General features: G+C 36.4%; 1 pseudogene; it reads left to right on the forward strand.

The window, feature by feature from the left end:
• The window catches only part of LOC108960832, a 76,184-nt pseudogene that overhangs the window by 23,824 nt on the left and 30,771 nt on the right, over positions 1-21,589 (forward strand).

Here is a 21,589-nt window from a genome sequence, read left to right on the forward strand (position 1 = left end):
ATATCTACCCCCACTGATGTGGATGAACATGAGAGACAAAGAAAGACTCCTGCTACTGAAGCTGTTTTAAATTGGCAATCAGAGACTCTGTTAGCACAAAACAATGCCTTCAAGGCAATTGATTCCAAGATTGGAAATGTGCAACAAGATCTCTGAAGATATGATGAAACTACCAAAAAAATGCTTTCTGAGTTCCAGAAAAGGCTTCATGCCTTGGAATCAGGTCAACATCTTGGGTATCATTATCTTGAAAGCCCAAAACCAGAGATAGAAAAACTCAGAAGGCAAATCCAACTCCTTGAAGAAGGAAGGTTTAGACCTTTCGATCCACTAGCATCTCCTGTCAGAACTAGGTATATACCCCCATCACCTCAGCCGTCTATTTTTGCCACAATTCCAGAAGATCCTTTTAGAAAGGAACCAGATATGGCAGAAATATGAAATCACCTCAAAGCCCTACAAAAGGAAAAATGAAAGGAGAAAATGCCACCCACTTCTTCAAGTTCGATTGTTATAAGGGAAAGACCGGATCGATGATGTTATCCAATCCATTAGAATTTTTTTAAAAGATTTGGGTACTCAAGAACCTAACCCTGTAATCCAACAATCTAATCCTACCATTTCAGAGAAACAGATTCTGTTCCCAGCTGAACAAACTTCTAATGATACTGAATCAGATTCGGTAGCTCTTTCCTCCTCTTCATCCTTCTCAATTCCTATAGTTGATTCCCCCCTATTGTGCAGTAACTTCATCAATATTCATGGTTGATCCTCTAGATGATGAAATGGAATCAAACTATTATGAACCATAAAATATTCAGACAAGCAATCCTGGACAACATGTGTCCATAGCATCAAACAGTTTTTCACCATTGGTGATATTCCTTATCACAAATGGCCAGAAAGACTTGAAGATTTTCATACTTGGTTGAATACTCAGTCTATCACCAACCATGATATGAATGATGTCCTTTACAATTTTGTCACAAGGTTCACAGGCAGCCTCAAACTCTGGTGGAAATCAATTTCTGAACAAGACCAGATTCATTTCTTGATGTCACCAAATTTTGGCCATGCTATCACCATCTTATATCATGTCTTTGTGGGAAAACCCACTGACCTCATAGAGATGAAAAGACGAGAATTTTTTGAAAGAAGATGCTGCTCCCTAGAAAAAAAAAACATCTTGATAAGCATTACCGACTAATGCTTCAACTCTTTTATCAAGTCGGAGCAGATCCAAATTTGAAGCATGTTTTCCTTATTTCCATCCCTAAAGAACTATCCTAGATGGTTGAAAGATCGTTCTTTGGAAAACAAAGGAGAGTACAAGATATTCCCTTGGGAGAAATCCAGCAAGAAGTCCATCTATGCCTTGAAGAATTATGCTTAAAACGCCAGATGACCCGTACCTACATCATAGATGTCAAGCGCCTCGAATCAACTTGTTCTCGCCAGAAGTTAAAAATCAAATGCTCCAAGCAAGACTGTGATGGTACTTGTGGTAAGTTTTTTTGGAAAAAGAAACATTTCAAGAAGTTCTGGATGAAGAAATCCAAACATGGCTTCAAGCATTTTCGGAAAAAGAAGAAATGACGATACCTACGCAAAAGGAAAGATCGCACAGGCCATAAGAAATCAACCCGTTGCTTCATCTGCAATCAGAAGAGACATTTTGTCAAAAATTGTCCTCAAGCGAGAAAAGGTTAGAATCATCTAACTCATCACATTGGGAGTAAAACAGGTGTTTCTCTTGAAAATGACGATATTGAATCCTTATTCTCTGCCGATGAAGAACCATCTGAACAAACTCTTTGTGCTATTCCCTCTTACCAAACTTCCCGGTGAGGCGAGTCGGACTCGGAGTCGAAGACATTTTTCACATATCCCCCACATCATCGGAACCAAACCTTGACATCTTCTCAAGTCAAACTCACTATCCCCATTTCCTAGTGAAAATTCTCACCTCAAAGTTTGCCAAGCCAATCACTGTTATTGCTCTCATTGACACTGGAGCAAGTTGCTCCATTTTAGATACTAAAATACTACCTGAAGAATATTGGACTCCCTATATCCTATATTTCAATTCCGCCTCTAGAGATACTTTCTCCACAAATGTCAGAACCACTCTCGTAGCTTCGTCAGTTCTTCCCTCGGTGTTCCATAACAGCAAAAATCTTTGGATCAAATCTCCCTAATAAAGATCTGATAATTGGGTGGGATATCATGACTCAAACCTTTCAGCTTTGTATCATTCTCGGAAAAGGTCTTAGGTACAAAGACCAATTCTCTGAGTTTGTCAATATTCAGAGACTCTTTTCCATTCAGATGAGTCTACTAGATCCAATCATGCAAAAATTGTTAGAATCTTGTTCGGAATCCCATTCGGAATTCACTCAAAAGTGTTCCCATTCTTTATGGGAAAATCCAAAGTTCTTTGTTCGCCTTCCTTTTAAGAAGAATGAGGATATAAATCCAACCAAGGCGAGTCACATGGGAATGAAGCCAGAACATCTAACTTTAGCTCAAAGGGAATGCTCAGAACTATTGCAGCAAGGTCTTATTGAAATCTCCAATTCTCAATGGGCTTGTGAAGCCTTTTATGTCAATAAGCGTGCTGAGCAAAATAGGGGAAAAATGAGACTGGTAATCAACTATCAACCTCTCAACCTTTTTCTCCAAGATGATAAATTCCCTCTACCATCCAGAGATTCTCTCTTTACTGGTCTAACCAAGGCCCACATCTATTCCCAATTCGACCTCAAAGCCGGATTTTGGCAATTGGGCATCCATCCTGAAGACATATCCAAAACAGGATTCGGTATCCCGAACCAGCACTTCCAGTGGAAAGTTCTTCCTTTTGGCCTAAAGGTAGCATCATCCCTTTTCCAAAAGGCCATGTGTCATATTTTCCAACCAATCTTGTCAAGCGTAGCAGTATACATTGATGACATTACGATATACATCTGACGACACACTATCAACTCCTTGAGCAATTCACAGAAATCGTAAAGAAGCATGGCATTATGCTTTCTTAAAGGAAAATGAATATTGCCTAGACAGAAATTGAATTTCTTGGTATGCACCTTAACAAAGGTACATATTATCCAGGACCACATATTGCTCAAGAATTATTGAAGTTTCCTGAAGATAACTTCACAACAAAACAAGTTTAGCAATTTCTGGGGATAATCAATTATCTCAAGGATTTCGTCCCAAATATTGCAAAGCTCTTGATTCATTTGCAAGCGATGCCAAAAAAGAATCCCCTCCCTTGGGAAAAACTCAGACTAAAGCAGTCGCTAAACTAAAGGAGATTATACAGAATCTCCCACCATTGCAAATACCATCAACAGGCTAAAGGATTTTTCAAACTGACGCCAGTGATGAATACTGGGCAGCCATCCTCTTTGAAGAAATTGATGGTAAGAAACACCACAAAGTGGAAAGTTTTCTCAAGCTGAAATGCATTACCATTCCACTTTTAAAGAAATCCTAGCAGTAAAAAATAGAATAAAAAAGTTTGAGTTTCATCTCATCGGCCATCACTTCCTAGTAGAATTAGACATGACATCTTTCCCTCAGATGACCAAGTTTAAGCAAAAGCAGATTCCAAATTCTCAACTCCGCTTCGATGGGCTGAATGGTTCTCAAAATACTCTTTTGAAACCAAGCATATTCTTGGAAAAAAGAATGTACTTGTTGACTTCCTATCAAGGCCAAAAGCACCAGCCGAAATCAACATGTACATCAAAAGACCTACTTTCCATATGCTCAATCATGGCGTGAAATACAAGATTGAGAAGATCAAAGACTTGTCAAGCTGGAAATTCCCCCAGGAGATTATTCAACACATCCAGAATGACAATCTCGCCGAAAACCTGGGAAACCTCATGTGGCAATGCCACACAGATCTGTTCAAATTCAATGGAGGTTCGATTCTTTATCCTTTTGGATTAACTTCAAATTATCCATTCATTCATCCTCTTTTTCGGAAGGAAGATGATTTCCACGATCAGCTCAAAACGTTATTTTCCACATGTCTTTTGACTTCATATTTCTATTTAAATTTCCTCTTATTGGAAAATTGATCGAATATCATTTCCGGCTAATGGCGTACGACGACGAATGGCGTTAGAAACGAGGGATTCCAAGATTTCAAGCAATCTTTAGCTGGGAATGGGTCGTGGCTTTATTAGCATGTAGGGTTGGGCTATAGTGGGGCTGCAGCCGATTAGGCTTGATGGACTTAAGATGAAATTTCATCTTGTCAGAGCTATGTGAATTGGGCCACGAACCAGAAAAGCCCCCTTTTGAACACCCATCTTTTTCTAAACGTTTTTATTTTTTAATTAGTTTTGTATTTGTTTGTTTATCTATTCTTTTTCGCTCTCTTTCGTTGTTTTTGCTATATTCTATTTTTTACTTTCATAGAGACGGACACTTGAATTGTTAATAAAAATTCAGGTGTTGACGACATACATGACAACACTAAAGTTAGTGATTTAGGAAGTTTGATACTTTTGTGAATTGGTTGGTTAACAAGTGTATTCTGCATTAACTAACACATTCCTCGAAAATATTTTCCTTAAAACCAAAAATCATAATGAATACACTAGCCAATTCTTTTGGTGACATGCAAAGAAGGTTTCCTGATGATTATAAACTTTGTAACTTATCCTGCGTCGCTTGCTCATTTGCATTCCCTTTGTTTATCAGAGTATTTAAGGGATGGGAACCTCTTTGGAATCCCTATTTATTTCATGGTGAAAATCTCTATTGCAAGGACAGGAATGTCTTAATATATGGGATTTGGGATCCCCTTATACCCAATTGGTTTTTAGAAGTTGTCTTGCCTGCTATGAGAATATCAAGCATTAACACTTTTTGTGAGCGTTTGGACTAATGACCCACTGGAAATTCGGAAGACAACAAGAGAATTGGAGAAAAACAAAATGAAATAGATATCAATGGACAAAGTCGGAATGTATCGAAATTAATTTTAGAGTCAAATCGGAGATGAAAATGACCCAGTGATAAGTACGATCATTCGATGGACATCATCATCATTTGAATGTCACGAGGAACCGGTTGTCTATGGAAATTTCTTATGGCATGATCTTCCTTCCTCCACCTATTGTTTCATAATCGTCTCGCTCAGAGGAATGCAGCATGTTCTATCTTTGGCCAAGGATCATTTTCTCTCTGTTCATCTTCCATTTTTTTACCAAGTCTTCCCCCATAAGGTCGTTTCATATATGATTCAACTTCCAAGTCAAATTTCGATTCGTTCCAAATACGTTCCGTCTATTCTTACCTCGTTATGTTCTCTCCCACTTCATCGCCGCCTTTTGGATTCCAATGCCGTTGCTTGCGTCCTTCGTTTCGAGGATGTCAGGGTGGTTGTTTGACAAGAGATTTATCCAATCACTGAACTGAGGTCGGACAGATCATTATCATTTGTATATGATCCGCCTATTCGAAGGATGAGATTTTTTTGGTTCCACTCATGGATTTCCCACCAGTCCAAGAAGCCCCTCCAAAGGAAGACTTGCTCAAAAGATGGAATTGTTGGAAAGATTCATCCAATATCTTGCGATCATTTCTTTTACTTTTTCTTATTCTTGAAAGAGCCATAAAAAACTTAAAGTAGATTTATTGGGATATATTTATAGTAAATTTTTATTTGTGATGTTGAAATCTCAGAGCTAAATTTTTCTAAATGTATATATATTGTTTTTCATCAGATAATTTTCCAGCAAAAAATTAAGTCACTTTCTAGCAAAAAATAAAGTCGTTTTGATTTAGTTAAACCACGTGCAATGTTTATCTACTTGCCGTCTATCAGCCGCTATTGAGCCACCACTAGGATCCCATTGCCCTATCCCTCCAAGATATCCTTGGTGTGGAGCCTGGCCTAGAGTAGCATTCCTAGTCCTTGTAGAAGTGGGATTATTTTTAATTGATACAAATGATTGGATGAGATAAACCGCGCAATCTATTGTCATGCTTAGCTATTCCCGAGCACCTTCATGAAATTCTCTCGTGCTGAACTCGTTCCCCTTGCTGCGCTCTCCGCTCAGCAAATCTCGCGGTTCCCCCACGGCTTCCACGCGCGCCTCCAGTCTTCGGAGAGGGCAGGGAAAAGAAGGGGAACGCCTACTTTGGTGGATGAAATGGGCTGGAGCCGATTTATATAATTAGTTCATCATTTATTTATCTATTCTTTTTTCACCCTTCTTTTTTTTTGTGTTTTTTTTTTTGCTATTTTTTTTTTTTTGGTACTTTTACAACTACATATGCTTGAGTTGTTGACAAAGCTCAGGTGTCGACAACGTACATGATAACACTAAATTTAGTGCCATCGAAAGCTCAACACATTTGTAATTTGGTTGTTGGACAAGTGCATTCTTCATTGATTATTGCATTCTTTGGAAATATTTTCCAAAATAGCAAAAAATGATGACAAGGGCGGAAAGAAAATGCTCTACCATTTCTGAAATTAATCAAATTTTAGAGTCTAAAATTCCAATTTAAATTCTATGTTGGCATTACTGACAAAAATTTGTTAAATGGGCACTCCCCCTTCTCCGTGCAAATTCTAATATACGTGAAGTAGTTTGAATATAATAATTCTCATTTTGGAACTTAAGGTCTACCATTCTTTCAAAAGGATGAATATAATGGAAAGCTTGTCTTGCGAGCACAAGAGCGTAAGCAAAAACATGAGATAGGGTTTCACTCTTGAGCCAAAAGCAAGTAAGTCCAAATGGCAGATTGGTAGCTCAAGGAAGACACTTTAACCCATTAGAGTTTGGGATTTGGAGCTTTTTCAGTCAACAAAGCCCAAAATTCGAAGCGGGCACTACACTGTCAATTTGTGTGGAAAATTCAAAGAGATTTGGCTTCCTGACTATTCTATGCATGTTGTTTCTATTGATTAAGTATAAATGGATTCCCTATTTTTTCTTCAAACAAAGGATTTTATCAATCTTCTCTTTCTAGTGGAAATGATTGAAGGTGTTAAGTGATGTTGGTTTTCACTTTGTTTGTTTTATATGCATATTGTAAATCCTACTATGAGAATGAGTAATTTGCTTTTGACGACCTGATTGTGTGTTGCTTCGCATCTAGCAATGACCTACTGCAAAAATACTTAACGTTGCGTAGGGAGATGATTATTGATTTATTTGAACGGTATGATCTTGAAAGTCCCATTATGATGATGTACAATTGTACAAAATTGCAATCAAGCACCGTATTCAGAGCCTCTTTCACACTCATCTCTTTCGCCATAGCACCACAATTCTGCAACCCGCATCTCCGCAGCACGATTCTTCTGCAACCTCTCTCTCAACAATAGAGCATTCAAGCCTTCAGCAGTGGCTTTTCGCCTTACAATCGACCACATCTTGTACTCTTGAACTCGAACTTGCTCTGGCTACCAGATAAAGCTCACTAATTCTCCCTCCTGAAAGAGGTATTCTTCAAAACGAAGCCCAGTTTCGTCATACCACAGAACACCTTCCTTGCAGACTCGGTTCCCTCCTCCACATTGCAACCGATGTTTTTCAATCTCGATGAATAGCTGGTGGGAGCTCCATTCGTGGATGCAGGGAAGCGTCAGCTGTAGAGAGATTCCAATTGAGAGCTTCACTCCCTTTTGGTTTCGTAGAGAGAGAAGGATATTCTTCTCTGCTCAATGTGCGTCGCTGGATTGAGATTAGATCAAGGAGAGAGAGAGAGAGAGAATCGAGACGGAGCAATCGGGAGAGAGAGACCGACCAAGGAGCTGAGTATTTTTATTATTTTCTCCTCTCTTTTCTTTTCTTTCATCTGTATTTTTTGTTACTTAAATATTTATTGCCAGTAAAAATCCACGTGTCGACGACGATGAAACTCTAAAGCCCCTCCTTTACTTACATATCAGTGAACCTTATGTGCCCTCATTTAATCATTAATTGTCAGCTTTTGTAAACTTAATGCTTCGTGGCCTCTTTCCTCCTTATTGAACCAACGAAAGGGAGGAAAAATGCATGGAGACCCTTTATCCTTAAAAATGGACTCGTAATCTCGTCTGAAATTTAAATGAATTGATTGATCGTTTAGTGAATTCGTATTGCATTGAAGCCGTGATCTAACACTAGGATAGGCTTAGCTCTTTAATTTGAGCATAAGCAAAAAATCATATCTGTAACACATTTTGATTGTACCAGCTCAACAATACATGCTCTATAATCAAAGCATTGAGCATCGTCATAAGAAGCACTGGCATAGTAGTCTCGGGTCGTGTTGTTAGACCTTAGATCAACTAGTAATTGACTTGAAGCTCTTGCCTAATCTTCCAATTCACGATATTGATCACCAATTGCACACCTTGTACATAAGCATCGCGTTTAGGTCACTTCTCATGAGAATTGGAGCCTATAGAATTCTCATGAAAATAAGTGTGATTCTATGTGATGCATACTTATGTCACCCTATGGTCCTTTGGTCCTCCCTTTTGGTTCTTATTTGTTTTTTTTTTATATAAAAAAAACACCCAATTGAGTTTGGCTTATAAATAGGGTCCTTTCTACGGTGCACTTCGTCATTCACTTTCTGTTTTTAGGCTAAGTAAATCTCGCTCTTCGTCCTGTATCATGTCATATAGATGTTTTTTAAATCAGTTTTTGTATGAAATCTCTCTCTCTCTCTCTATGTATGTATGTATGTATGTATGTATGTATGTATGCATCAGAAATTTAGTCGAAAAGTGGCATCCTCTAATTTTAGGAAATAAATTCACATTATGATAAGTGATCCACTGCAAATTTTTTGCCTCTTTCCCCTCCTATTTTAAACATACGTGATGTCGTTCGATAAATGATCCACTGCAAATTCACATCAAATATGTCTCTGTACAAATCTGGAAGTGGGTGCTGCTCCAAATCTGTCTAACGACTCTTTATATGATTATGTGAGACTAGCAAGCGATGTCGATGCTTGTCCATGGCCATCGTTGATGTCGTTCGTCCAGATCCAGAATTCTGGGCGCTCGCAAAAACATGAAAATCCAAGGTCCATGGTCGCCGGAGGAAACTTGGAAATCCAAGGTCCATGGCCACCGGCGGGAGTCATCAGAGCTCACGCTGGAAACACGAGGTCTCTGGCCACCGGTGGAGTTGCCGACGCTCGAAGAGATTTGGAAATCAGAGGACCATGGCTGCGAATGGCTGGGGACAACGTAGAATGAAGAGGAGAGAGAGAGAAAGATTTTTAATTTTTTATTTATTCCACGTCATCAACATGTGGCATTTTATGATTGGACCTCCAAAATGCATGCCGCATCAGCATAAGATGTGGTACATTCTAACTACTCAATACTTTCTCCACATCCATTTTTATAATGTAATATTGTAAACTTGAGTTATATAATCGTCATAACACTATACCACTACTATTAATATTATTACAACTAGGGTGTGCCCAAAAACAGAAAAAAAAAAAACATGGGCCAGAAAATCGAGACCAAACTGCTAGGCCAGACCGATTTTTTTGGGCTAAAATTGTCCCGAGCCAGGTCACCATGCCTCGAAAAAATCTTTTAATTTGGCCCGATTTAAGCAATTTGGATTTTAATTAAAGCTCCCATATCCGCCCTGTTCATAAACTAGAAATAATGTCTCATTTTCCTTCTCCCCAAGGCTACGCCATCTTACTTTTTCATGAATACTTCGGTCTCAACCTCTCTCATTCTCTCTTCTCTCATGCTCATTGAGTCATCCAGTCCCCACTAAGCAGCCACCGTGGCACCATCGAGCCCCTACTGTAACCGCCGAGCCCCATTACTCACCATATGCTCGCTCGAGTCATGGCCTCCCTCACGTTCCCCCACTCTCCAGCAAGTAGCAAAACAGGTTCTTACTAGCCTGTTCTAATGTCTTCAAGGTTTTTAGTTTTAGGACGTGCTATTTGAATTTCTGATGGAAAGTTAAAAATAAAAATAAAAATACACGCATTTTTCAGATTTCGGGCCATGCCCAATCGTATTGGCTTTGGGCCTCATGGCATGGTTTCAGTTTGGGCCAGGTCCTCGGGCTAGAATATCCCAAGCCACGTATTTTTTTACGGGCTAAAGAATTGGCAAGAGCTCGCTGGGATCACATTTTAACCCATTCATGAAATGTATGCTAACTCAATATAAATTTAGATACTTTACACTTGGGAATCTAAATAATTGATACAACGCAAAAAAGACGCGATAACGTGGATGCACTAAATTACTTCATTTGGGAGCACATGAGATTGGCCATACTTACACTAGATGTTTCATAAAATTCATGCAATTTCGAAATTTAATACTACATACAATTTTGTTTTTTGTCTTTAGCTCATCCAAGGGAAATCAACATAGCAAATTGTCCTTTGAAGCAACTTCTGCCGGTCGCTTCATTCGGCCAAACTAGTCACGGGTCGATCTGTCAATATAGAGCATCCATCATGTGACATTGCTGGTGTCTTACTGTTCCTCGAACACCTCGTTACTCCTTTTCTCACTTCGCTTTCATGTCTTACTGTCAAGCATTTTGGCCTTGGTCACCGAGTAATTAATTTGTCCTTCTTTAGACTGTAATGAATGTAAATATCTCCATAGAATTTCCAATCGAATGTCATGAACCAATCGCAATAAAATGTACTATACATAATCCAGATTGCCACAGCATCCTTACAACAATTATTTACTATTTGGAAAAGAAGAGCACGTGCACGGATTCACGGATTTTCTGTAGTCCCCTGCTTCTTTAAACCCAAAGTTATGTGCACGATCTCAGCCGTGGAATAAAAGAAAATTGATGTCAACCTTGGATTTGGCAAGACCTTTTTATCCTGCCGAACCCCACTGTCCCATACGTCGCGCCAAAAATAAATAAGCTGAGCCATATCATCATTGCACTGATCAAAGGATTCTCTAGCTTTACACTTTTAACATGAAGCAATTATCACTAAAATTCAATGCGCACCCATACTGAAGCACGCTGTTTATGGAAACTGATCTTGCATCCAATTTTTGCAGAATTTGAAACTTACTAGTTTTCTTCCTTTCCTTTTTGCACTTCGTTTTGACTATGATAACTTATTGTCATGGACATGTTGCTTTAATTTTTTTTTATAATAGATAATTAATTCCAAGAATTTCCTCAAGAAGATGTGGAAAGGATCTCTAGAGCTCGGTGCTTCTCAAGGCTCTGGCTGGTTCAGCCCAAACTATAGAACTAGAAATGTGAAATGATGACATGTTTTCACCACAGAAAGGGTAGCAAGAAATCATAGAGCTTTAGTCCATTGGTCATGTTCATATCATAGTTTTCAAATATCAAGGGAAATCCTCTTTTTGCCTAATATTATTCAACAAGAGTGTGTGGGAGATATTATGATGACGTATAGTCATTACAAAAATGCAACCAATAAAATAAACTTAGCTTGCAATTCACTAGATCTATTAAAATGGACTCATATTTGATGAATGAATTATTATATGAGTTAATTATATTCAGAAAATGGGTTATAAATAGGTTTAGAATATCAAAATCCAAAAATATATGGGTGTTAAATGAATTTATAGTTTATCTTAACCTAATCCACCTTTGTAACTCTTTTCACACCTTCTATGAGAAAATAATAAACTCCTTGGACTATTTCAAATTTTTATTGTCTAATAAAAAATATAATCCCAAAAAAATTCTTGAAAAGCTGTGAGAAGGACCTCTCAAACTCGATGCTTCTCGAGGCTTTTTGCAGTTGAACCTAGAATATAGAATTAGAAAAGCAAAGCAATAATATCTTCTCGTATGTGGAAAGGGTATTGGGGATTCAAGGAGCATGACTCCATTGTTCATGTACACATCATAGTCTTAAAATATTAAGGAAACTCCTCTTTTCAAAAATGTTATGATGACGTACAATTGTGCAACAATGAAATCACTAATTTAAACTAAGCAAGCAATTCATTTGGGCCTCGTCAGAGAGCCGTCAGTTTTCGCTTAATAATTGGCTAACCTTTTGCTTAATTGATCATCGCCTCGAGAGGGGAGGGTTAAAGTGGGAAAGCAATATTTCTCGACAGTAAAAGGAAAGAGGCCAAACAAGTGAGGGCACCCAGCCAGTTGTCATACATTTATGAGGATTTAGGGAAAGGAGGTTGTCGCATTAAACACCGTCTCAGCTTCCCCCAACTATTCTCATTTAATCTCTATGTCTCTCTAACTACCCTAATTAAACCAATCTTATGTATACTTATATGTTTGTGCTCTAGCAGTAGATGAAAGGACAAGGAGATAGACATCATTGATGGTGAATGGTCAAGTAAACGAACCGTAAAATGCAGAAAACCATTCATTTCTAGAAGAGGGACTCATCACATTAAAGGCCATCTCAACTCCCACAACTGCCCTCAATTACTCTTGTCCCTCCCTCTATCACAACGACCCTAATTAATGCAATCTTTCGTATATCTAGAGGGTTGTCCATGAGCAGTGAAAGAAAGGCCGTAGAGACTTGGATTTTTCATGATGGTGATCGATCAAGGAACAATAAATTGTAAAAAAAAAAAATCATCCATTTCCATGTATGTACTTTTCATGGGTGATCTATTTCTATCACTGGATTGTCTATAAAACTATTATCGTTCTTTTCTTGATGGAGGCAACCGAAGTTTAGCAGCCCGTTATTATTTTTATTTTTGGCCAGTGACGACGTGGGGCAATCTGCTCACCATTCAACTTCCCAAGTGTAGCTCCATCCATACCCAACTCCTCTTTCTTCCCTGAGGTTTTTGAGTCATTCTTAAATTTTAAAATAGCTGGATAGCTAGTATTAAAACTCAACCGTTTATTGTAAACTTTTCCAGCAAAATGTTGCTGTTTTACGACGCTCCCCATCCTTCAAAAAAATTAAAAGTGTAAGAAAGATTAGGTTTTATAAATTATGAAAACCAATAAGAAAGATTAGGTTTTATAAATTATGAAAACCCACATAACTTCACTAGGTAGTAATTGTATGCTTTTGAAAATTTTTAAAATGGATTTGTGATAACTTAAATATTTGAAAAGTAAATGTTAAAAGTAAAGACTAGCAATAGACCCAAGCATTTAAGAGGAGGGGGGAAACTCCAATTGGAATGAAAGACTACCAAACAATGGTAGTGGGGACTCGGATTGTTTCCCATATCAGTTGTGTTGCGTAAAGAGTAGCATTATTCATAGAAGTAAACTCATATAAAATGTTTAATTTATTTAGAAGTTTTGATCTAACAATTCTGTATGAAGTTCCATCTAATGTAACAATTACAATTGACATTCTAATGTAACAATTTGCTAAATTATACTGTTACTTCTATATTTTAAATGGGGTTAATGCCAAGAAAAACCCCAAATTGATAACCTTATAACAAATTTAACCCAAATTGATTTTTTGACTATCAAAACTCCAAAATAATACCCCTATGATAAATATATCCATCCATTATTTCCATAAATTTTACCAAATTTAATGATGCGTGGCAGTTAATGAACATACCAGTTTTTGGTTTTACCTTCCATTTGTCACAAGTGTACCAATTTGTTGTTTTTGTGATAGTAATCTAATTTAAGTGAGGGAAATTTGTCATAAATGTACAAATTTGGGATTTTTATAGTAAAAAAGTTAATTGGGATTAAATTTTTCACATGTATATTAATTTTGGATTTTTTATGATAAATAAAATAGTTTGAGATAAATATTTTATAGATATACAATTTAGGATTTTTCTTAATATTGAACCTTTTATATATGATTTCATCGATTCACACAAGGAGCAAATTTAGGACTAGTACCTAATCAATGTTTGTCCATTAACAGTGGAGGGAAGGATGAAAGGATGGATTAGGACTAATTAATACATTAGCGGTGCATCAACGTCTGCCCATTAGCAAAGGAAAGGGTGGAATTGGTGATGGTGACTGGTCCACTAAAGGAACAATAATGTAGAAAATCATCCATTTCTATGCCCAAGGAATTGATTGACGTTTAATTAAGGCCTAGACTAAGGTTAGATTCACACCCCAAAAAAAAAAAAAACTAAAGTTAGGTTAACGAGCTTTTACCCATCTCCTCTTTTTTTTTTTTTCTCGTGGTTTGGGTCTTTGCTAAAAAAATATCCATTTTCATGTTCTTTGATTAGTGTTTATGTTTAAAAGATATTCACTTGAGTGTTATAACTTTCAATCGATCACTTGCTTGTGGGGATGTTGGGGCTTGCTCCTATTTGTTGCCTTATACCATCAACCTTTTTGTTTAAGTCGAACATTAGAGCTCAATATTTGGTGATTTACTTTAGCCTCTCGACCAAGCACCAACATTGTTTATCTAAGAAGGAACAACGTCATTTCAAGTAGGACAATTGGCCGTGATTGGACTAATGCATTTGTTAAGGCTAGGATCATAAAATTTCTACTTCTCTATTTTTCTATTTCTCTTTTCCACAGAATAGGTTTGAAATAGAAATCTGTTTAGTAACACAATTTGATTTTTCTATTTCTGGAACCTAGAAATTGATTTGAAAAGAAATCATAAGCTAGAATTTTTAATTTCTCAATTTCTGGCCATAAATTAATTTCTGTTTCAGAAATTTTATCATGCGCACTCTAAATCAGGTGAAACTTTACAAAGAGCACTTAATTGTACTTTGCCTCGAAATATTAATTTTGTGCAATATGTTGTTTTCTGATTGTGTAATTTTGCAACAATATTACTGAACTTTAATGAGAATGGAAGATTCTTTTAATATCTCCATATTGATCATGACAAAATCCTAACCTCCTATATTTCATAATTTTTCGAGTGAATTGATATTTTACACTTGTCAATTTTGTTTATCTAATTGTATCTTCTCCCTTCATCGTGAAATTCTATTTCCATGTGTTAAAAACTCCACGCTATTAAAGTAATTATATAAAGTAATATATGAGAGATATTTGGTTTCAACGTGTATCATTTGGGTCTCAAGTGAAAATCACATTACACAAAGAGTAAGATCATTTGGGCTCATGAGGACTAGGTTCATGCAATTAAAAAGACCATTTTTTCCCTTCAAAATTGGCTCCAATGGCAACAAGGAATGTCCTTCCTTCATGTGTGATAGATTTTCCTAAACAATGGTTATGGTCAAGGTCAATCTGATCTTTTCTATTCTTCTTATTTTTACAATCGTTTGAGTCGAAATAGCTCGTTTTTTTTTCCAATTACTCATATTTTTTAAGTTGTAATGTCTTCTCGGTCTAGTGTGTCTAGTGAAGCACAAATCAAGAAAAAAGTTTTTTATTCTTTTACACATAAATCGTTTGAATATTATCAAGAAAGAGTAATGATACAACTATAAGAATTAACTTATAAAACCGATTTATAAATGTGATGTGAATAAGTTGGTCAGACTACCACAATGTTTGATCAATCATTTCCAAACGCATTATTCTTAATAGGATTCAATTAGCCAACAAATTTGAATCATATCATCCGTTTTTCAAAATGGTGATATGGCTATCTTATATGAGTATATCCATGGAAAGATCCCAAGCTTGATTCATTCATGGCATGTCTTCAAATTTGAACGCTTGCCTTGTATTATAGTTTGTTCTTAGCTTGAGTTTTCACTTTGTTTGCTTTATCCCTTATACCTGCATCTTCAAATTTCTTGAGAAGCTATGAGAAGGACCTCTCGAACTCGATGCTTCTCGAGGCTCCAGGCGCTTGAACCTTGACTATAGAATTAGAAAAGTGAAGCAATAATATCTTCGGATCCGTTCGTTTCGCGCAAAATTGACAATTTTCGGAAAATATTTTCCCAGAAGTCATTTTTTAGGAAAATGACAATATTTTCTGGTGTTTAACTAAAACCTAAAAATGTTTCAAAAAATATTTTATGGTGTTCGGTAAGGAAAATATTTTCTAAGACTTCACCACGTAGGCATACATCACTTACTGACCTATAAATCCATCAAATATAAACTTGCCTTTAAATCCAAGCAAACTTATTTCATATCTTTGTTTCCTCATTGTCATCAAACGTTCATCTACTCTAAAAAATGTTCGTATGAATTTTAAAAATAAGCAAAATAGAAAATAAGCAAAGTATGTATAGCCCTCATGAGAATCTTCTAGTTTTTTTTTTTTTTTTGGTCAGTCCTACTCTATTCCTACTCTACACTCACCGCAGACTTGTGCCTTGCCTCTTGCAGGGCGTGGGAGTTGCAACCCACTCTCGAAACTTACACGTCCCTACCCCCCATCCCCTCCTGAGAAGGTGGGGATTCGAACCCCTCACCTCCCCCTTCCATGATGGAAGGGTGGCCACTGGGGCGAACCCCCGGTTAAATGGTCTATTCTTCCCTTGCGTCTTTTGTGTTCTAATAAACAAAAGAAAAAAGAAGCAAATCATGTAGAGCTCTTTGCTTGTGCAATGTACAACTACAGGGTAGAATAAATAAAGAAAAAATAAGTAAGAGCGCAGAGCGTGAGCTTGAGATCAACGAACTCGAGGTTCGCCTAGCAATGACCAACGACTAGCCAAGAAAGAAGAAGACGGGAAACAAAGAAAAAAAAAAAAAAAAAAAATAAAAAAAAAAAAAAAAAAAAAAGGAAAGAAAAAGGAAATTAAAAATATTTCGAATTAAAAAAGAAAAATAAAATTAAAAAATAATTCAAACAAAAAAAAAAGAAAAGAAAAAAAGAAATGAGAGGAGGAAGTGAGGATTTATAGAGGTGTGAGATAAGAGAGATCAAGTGAGGAAAATGTTTTCCAATTTTCAAAAATGGAAAACATTTTCCCTTAATTTAGAAGACTTTTTCCTTTCAAAAAAAACATTTTCCCCAAAAATTCATTTTCCGTGAAATGAATGCCGGAAAATCCGGATAATATTTTCCCGAAAATTATTTTCTACGAAACAAACGGAGCCTTCTTGTATGTGGAAAGGGTATTGGGGATTCACGGAGCATAACTCCATTGTTCATGTCCGCATCATAGTTTTAAAATATTGAGGAAACTCCTCTTTTTAAAAATGTTATGATGACGTACAATTGTGCAACAATGAAATCACTATTTTAAACTACGCAAGCAATTCATTTGGGCCTAGTCGAGAGAGCCCTCAATTTTTACTTCATAATTGGCTGAGCTTTTGCTTAATTGGTCATTGCCTTGGGAGGGTTGAAGTGGGAAAGCAATGTTCCTCAATGGTAAAATGAAAGAGGCCAAACGAGTGAGGGCACCCGATCAGTTGTCATACGTTTATGAGGATGCAGGAAAAAGAAGGTGTCACATTAAACACCGTCTCAGCTTCCCCCAATTATTCTCATTTAATCTTTGTGTCTCTCTCAACTACCTTGATTAAAGCAATCTTTTGTATACTTATATGTTTGTGCAGTAGCAGCGGACGAAAGGACAAGGAGATATACATCATTGATGGTGAATGGTCAAGTAAACGAACAGTAAAATGCACAAAACCATTCATTTCTAGAAGAGGGACTCATCGCATTCAAGGCCATCTCAACTCCCACAACTATCTTCAATTACTCTTATATCCCTCTATCTCTTATATCCCTCTATCACAACTACCCTAATTAATGCAATCTATCGTATATTTAGAGGGTTGTCCATCAGCAGCGAAAGAAAGGCCGTGGAGACTTGGATATTAGTGATGGTGACTGATCAAGGAACAGTAAATTGTTAAAAAAAAAAAGATCATCCATTTCCATTTGTGTACTTTTTGTAGGTGATCTATTTCTGTCGCTGGATTGTTTGTAAGATTATTATTGTTCTTTTCTGGATGGAGGCAACCGAAGTTTAGCAGCCCTTTATTATTTTTTATTTTTGGCTAGTGACGACGTGGGGCAATCTGCTGGCCGTTCAACTCCATCGATACCGGACTCCTCTCTCTTCCCTGGGGTTTTTGAGTCATTCTTAAATTTTAAAATAGCTGGATAGCTAGTATTAAAACTCAACCGTTTATCGTAAAATTTTCCAGCAAAATGTTTCTGTTTTTCGATGCTCCCCATCCTTCAAAAAAAATTAAGAGCGTAAGAAAGATTAGGTTTATGAATTATGCAAACTCACATAGCTTCACTAGGTAGTAATTTTATGTTTTTGAAAAATTTTAAAACCAATTTGTGATAACTTAATTATTTGAAAAATAAATGTTAAAAGTAAAGACTCGCAATAGACCCAAGCATTTAAGAGAGAGGCAAAATTCCAAATAAGGATCCAAAACGTCCTCATTTTCTCAAATAAGAGTCCAAAGTGGACTTTATTAAAAATAAAGGTTTGAAGTAGCCAAATTATTTCAAAAAGGGGCCTAGAGTGGAACTTATTTCAAATAAAAGTCCGAAGTAACCATATTAGTTTTAAAATGGGCATCTTCTATCATATCGAAGGGCATTTTTGTTTTTTAATATAATTTTTTTGTTTATTTCTTTTTCTTTCCCCCCTTCCCTTTGCTGGCCAATGTGAAGGTTGCCTAAATCAGGCAAGGGCCATCCTCACTGACATCGAGTGAGGGTGTTCCTCGCCAGATTTGGCGAGGGCAACCTTTGCCAACATCAAGCAAGGGCGTTCCTTGCAAGATCTGATGAGGGCAGCCCTTGCCTAAGGTAGGCGGCCTCCGTCGAGCATTGACGGTGATGGCCAAGGGAGGGAAGAGGAAGAAAAGAAAAAAAAAGAAAAGAAAAATCAAAAAGGAAAAAAATCAAAATTTTTTAAAAATAGTTACTATTTTTTTGACCAAAATATCGTTTATCTGATGACTAGGATAGTCACCAGCTAGCCAAAGGCTCTTGTTTAGGATGATTTGGCCACTTCGGGCCTTTATTTGAGATGATTTAGCCACTTTAGGTCTTTATTTGAAATAATGTTAACTTCTGGTCCTTATTTGAGAAAACGAAGGCATTTCAAACCTTTATTTGAAATTTTCCCTAAGAGAAATGGGGTAACTCCAATTGGAATGAGAGACTAACTAACAATGGTAGTGGGGACTCGAATTGTTTCCCATATTGATTGTGTCATGTAAAAAGTAGCATTATTCAAAAAAGTAAACTCATATAAAATGTTTAATTTATTTAGAAGTTTTGATCTAACAATTCTATATGAAGTTCCATCTAATGTAACAATTACAATTGGCATTCTAATCTAACAATTTGCTAAATTATACTATTATTTCTATATTTTAAATAGGGTTAATGTAATGAAAAACCCCAAACTAATAAATTTATAACAAATTTAACCCAAACTAATTTTTTGACTATCAAAACTCCAAAACAAATTTACCCATTTGTTAGTTCTGTAAATTTTATCCATCAAATCGATAAATTAGATTATGCGTAGTAGTTGATGAGCATACCAGTTTTGGGTTTTACCCTTCATTTAGTAATCTAATTTAAATTAAATTGATAGAGGGTAAATTTGTAATAAATGTATCAATTTAGGCATTTCTATAGTAAAAAGAATCAATTTGGGTTGAATTTGCCACAGATATATCAGTTTGAGGTTTTTTATGATAAAAAAATTATTTTGAGATAAATATTTTGTAGATATACCAATTTAGGATTTTTCTTAGTATTGACCCTTTTAAATATGGTTTCATCGACTCATATAGGGAGCGAGTTTAGGACTAGTACCTACGATGGAGGGAAGGATGGATTAGGACTCATTAATACATTAGTGGTGTATCAAATCTGACCATTAGCAGAGGAAAGGATGGCATTTGTGATGGTGACTAGTCCACTAAAGGAACAATAATGTAGAAAATCATCCATTTCTATGCCCAAGGAATTGATTGGCGTTTAATTAAGGCCTAGACTAGAGTTAGCTTCAGACCCAAAAAAAAAAAATTAAAGTTAAGGAGCTCCATAGTTTGTACCCATCTCCTCTTCTCTCCTCATAGTTTGGGTCTTTGCTAAAAAATACATTCGTTTAGATCTTTACTTAAGTATTATAACTTTCAATCGATCACTTGCTAATGGGAATGTTAGGGCTTACTCATATTTGTTGCTTTATACCGTTAACCCTTTTGTTTAAGTCAAACATTAGGGCTCGAGATTTGGTGATTTGGAACTTTAGCCTCTTGACCAAGCACCAACGCTGTTCATCTAAGAACAAACAATGTCATTTCATGTAGTTTTAGTCTATGTTGCTCCATCTTCCTTACATGTAGGACAATTGGCCATGATTGGACAAACGCGTTAGTTAAATCAGGTGAAACTTTACAAAGAGTACTTAATTACACTTTTCCTCAAAGTGTCAATTCTGTTGAATATGTTATTTATTGGTTGTGTAATTTTCCAGCGATACTAACGAACTTTGATGAGAGTGGAAGATTCTTTTATATATCTCCATATTGATCATGACAAAATCCTAACCTCATATGTTTCATAATTTGTCGAGTGAATCAATTTTGCACTTGTTAATTTTGTTTGTCTAATTGTATCTTCTCCCTTCATCGTGCAACTCTATTTCCACATATTAAAAAAACTCCCCACCATTAAAGTAATTAGACAAAGTAGTACATGGGGGATATTTGGTTTCAACGCGTATCATTTGGGTGTCAAGTGAAAATCACATTACAGAGAGTAAGATAATTTGGGCTCATGAGGACCGGGTTCATGCAAACCATTTTTTTCTCTTTAAAATTGGGTTCAATGGCAACAAGGAACATCCTTCCCTCATGCGTGCGGATTTTTCTAAGCAATGGTTATGGTCAAGGTCAATCTGATCCTTTCTATTCTTCTTATTTTTACAATTGTTTGAGTCGAAAAAGCTCGTCTTTTTCAATTACTCATATTTTTAATTTGTAATGTCGTCTCGGTCTAGTGCGTCTAGTGAGGCACCAATCAAGACAAATTTTTTTGATTCTTTTACACACAAATCATTTGAATTTTATCAAGAAAGAATCATGATACAACTATAAGAATTAATTTATAAATCTGGTTTATAAAAGTGATGTGAGTAGGTTGGTTAGACTACCATAACATTTGATCAATCATTTCCAAAAGCATTATTCTTACTAGGATTCAATTAGCCAACAAATTTGAATTGGAGCATTTGTTTTTCAAAGTGGTGATACAGCTATCTTATATACAAATATCCATGGAAAAATCCCAAGCTTGATCCATTCATGGCATGTCTTCAAATTTGAAAGCTTGCCTTGTATTATAGTTTGCTTTTTAGCTCCAGTTTTCACTTTGTTTGCTTTATCCCTATACCCGTGTCTTCAATTTTTTGAGAAGCTGTGAGAAGGATCTCTCGAACTCGATGCTTCTCGAGGCTCTAGGCGGTTGAACCTAGATGATAGAATTAGAACAGCAAAGCAATACTATCTTCTCAGATATGGAAAGGGTGTTGGGGATTCATGGAGCATTACTCCGTTGCCCATATCCACATAATAGTTTTAAAATATTGAGGAAACTCCTCTTTTCAAAAATGTTATGTTGATGTACAATTGTGCAACGATAAAATCACTAATTTAAACTAAGTATGCAATTCACTTGGACCTCGTCAAGAGAGCCGTCAGTTTTCGCTTCATAATTG

The sequence above is a fragment of the Eucalyptus grandis genome, chromosome 7 (assembly GCF_016545825.1).
Source record: "Eucalyptus grandis isolate ANBG69807.140 chromosome 7, ASM1654582v1, whole genome shotgun sequence".
NCBI lineage: Eukaryota > Viridiplantae > Streptophyta > Magnoliopsida > Myrtales > Myrtaceae > Eucalyptus > Eucalyptus grandis.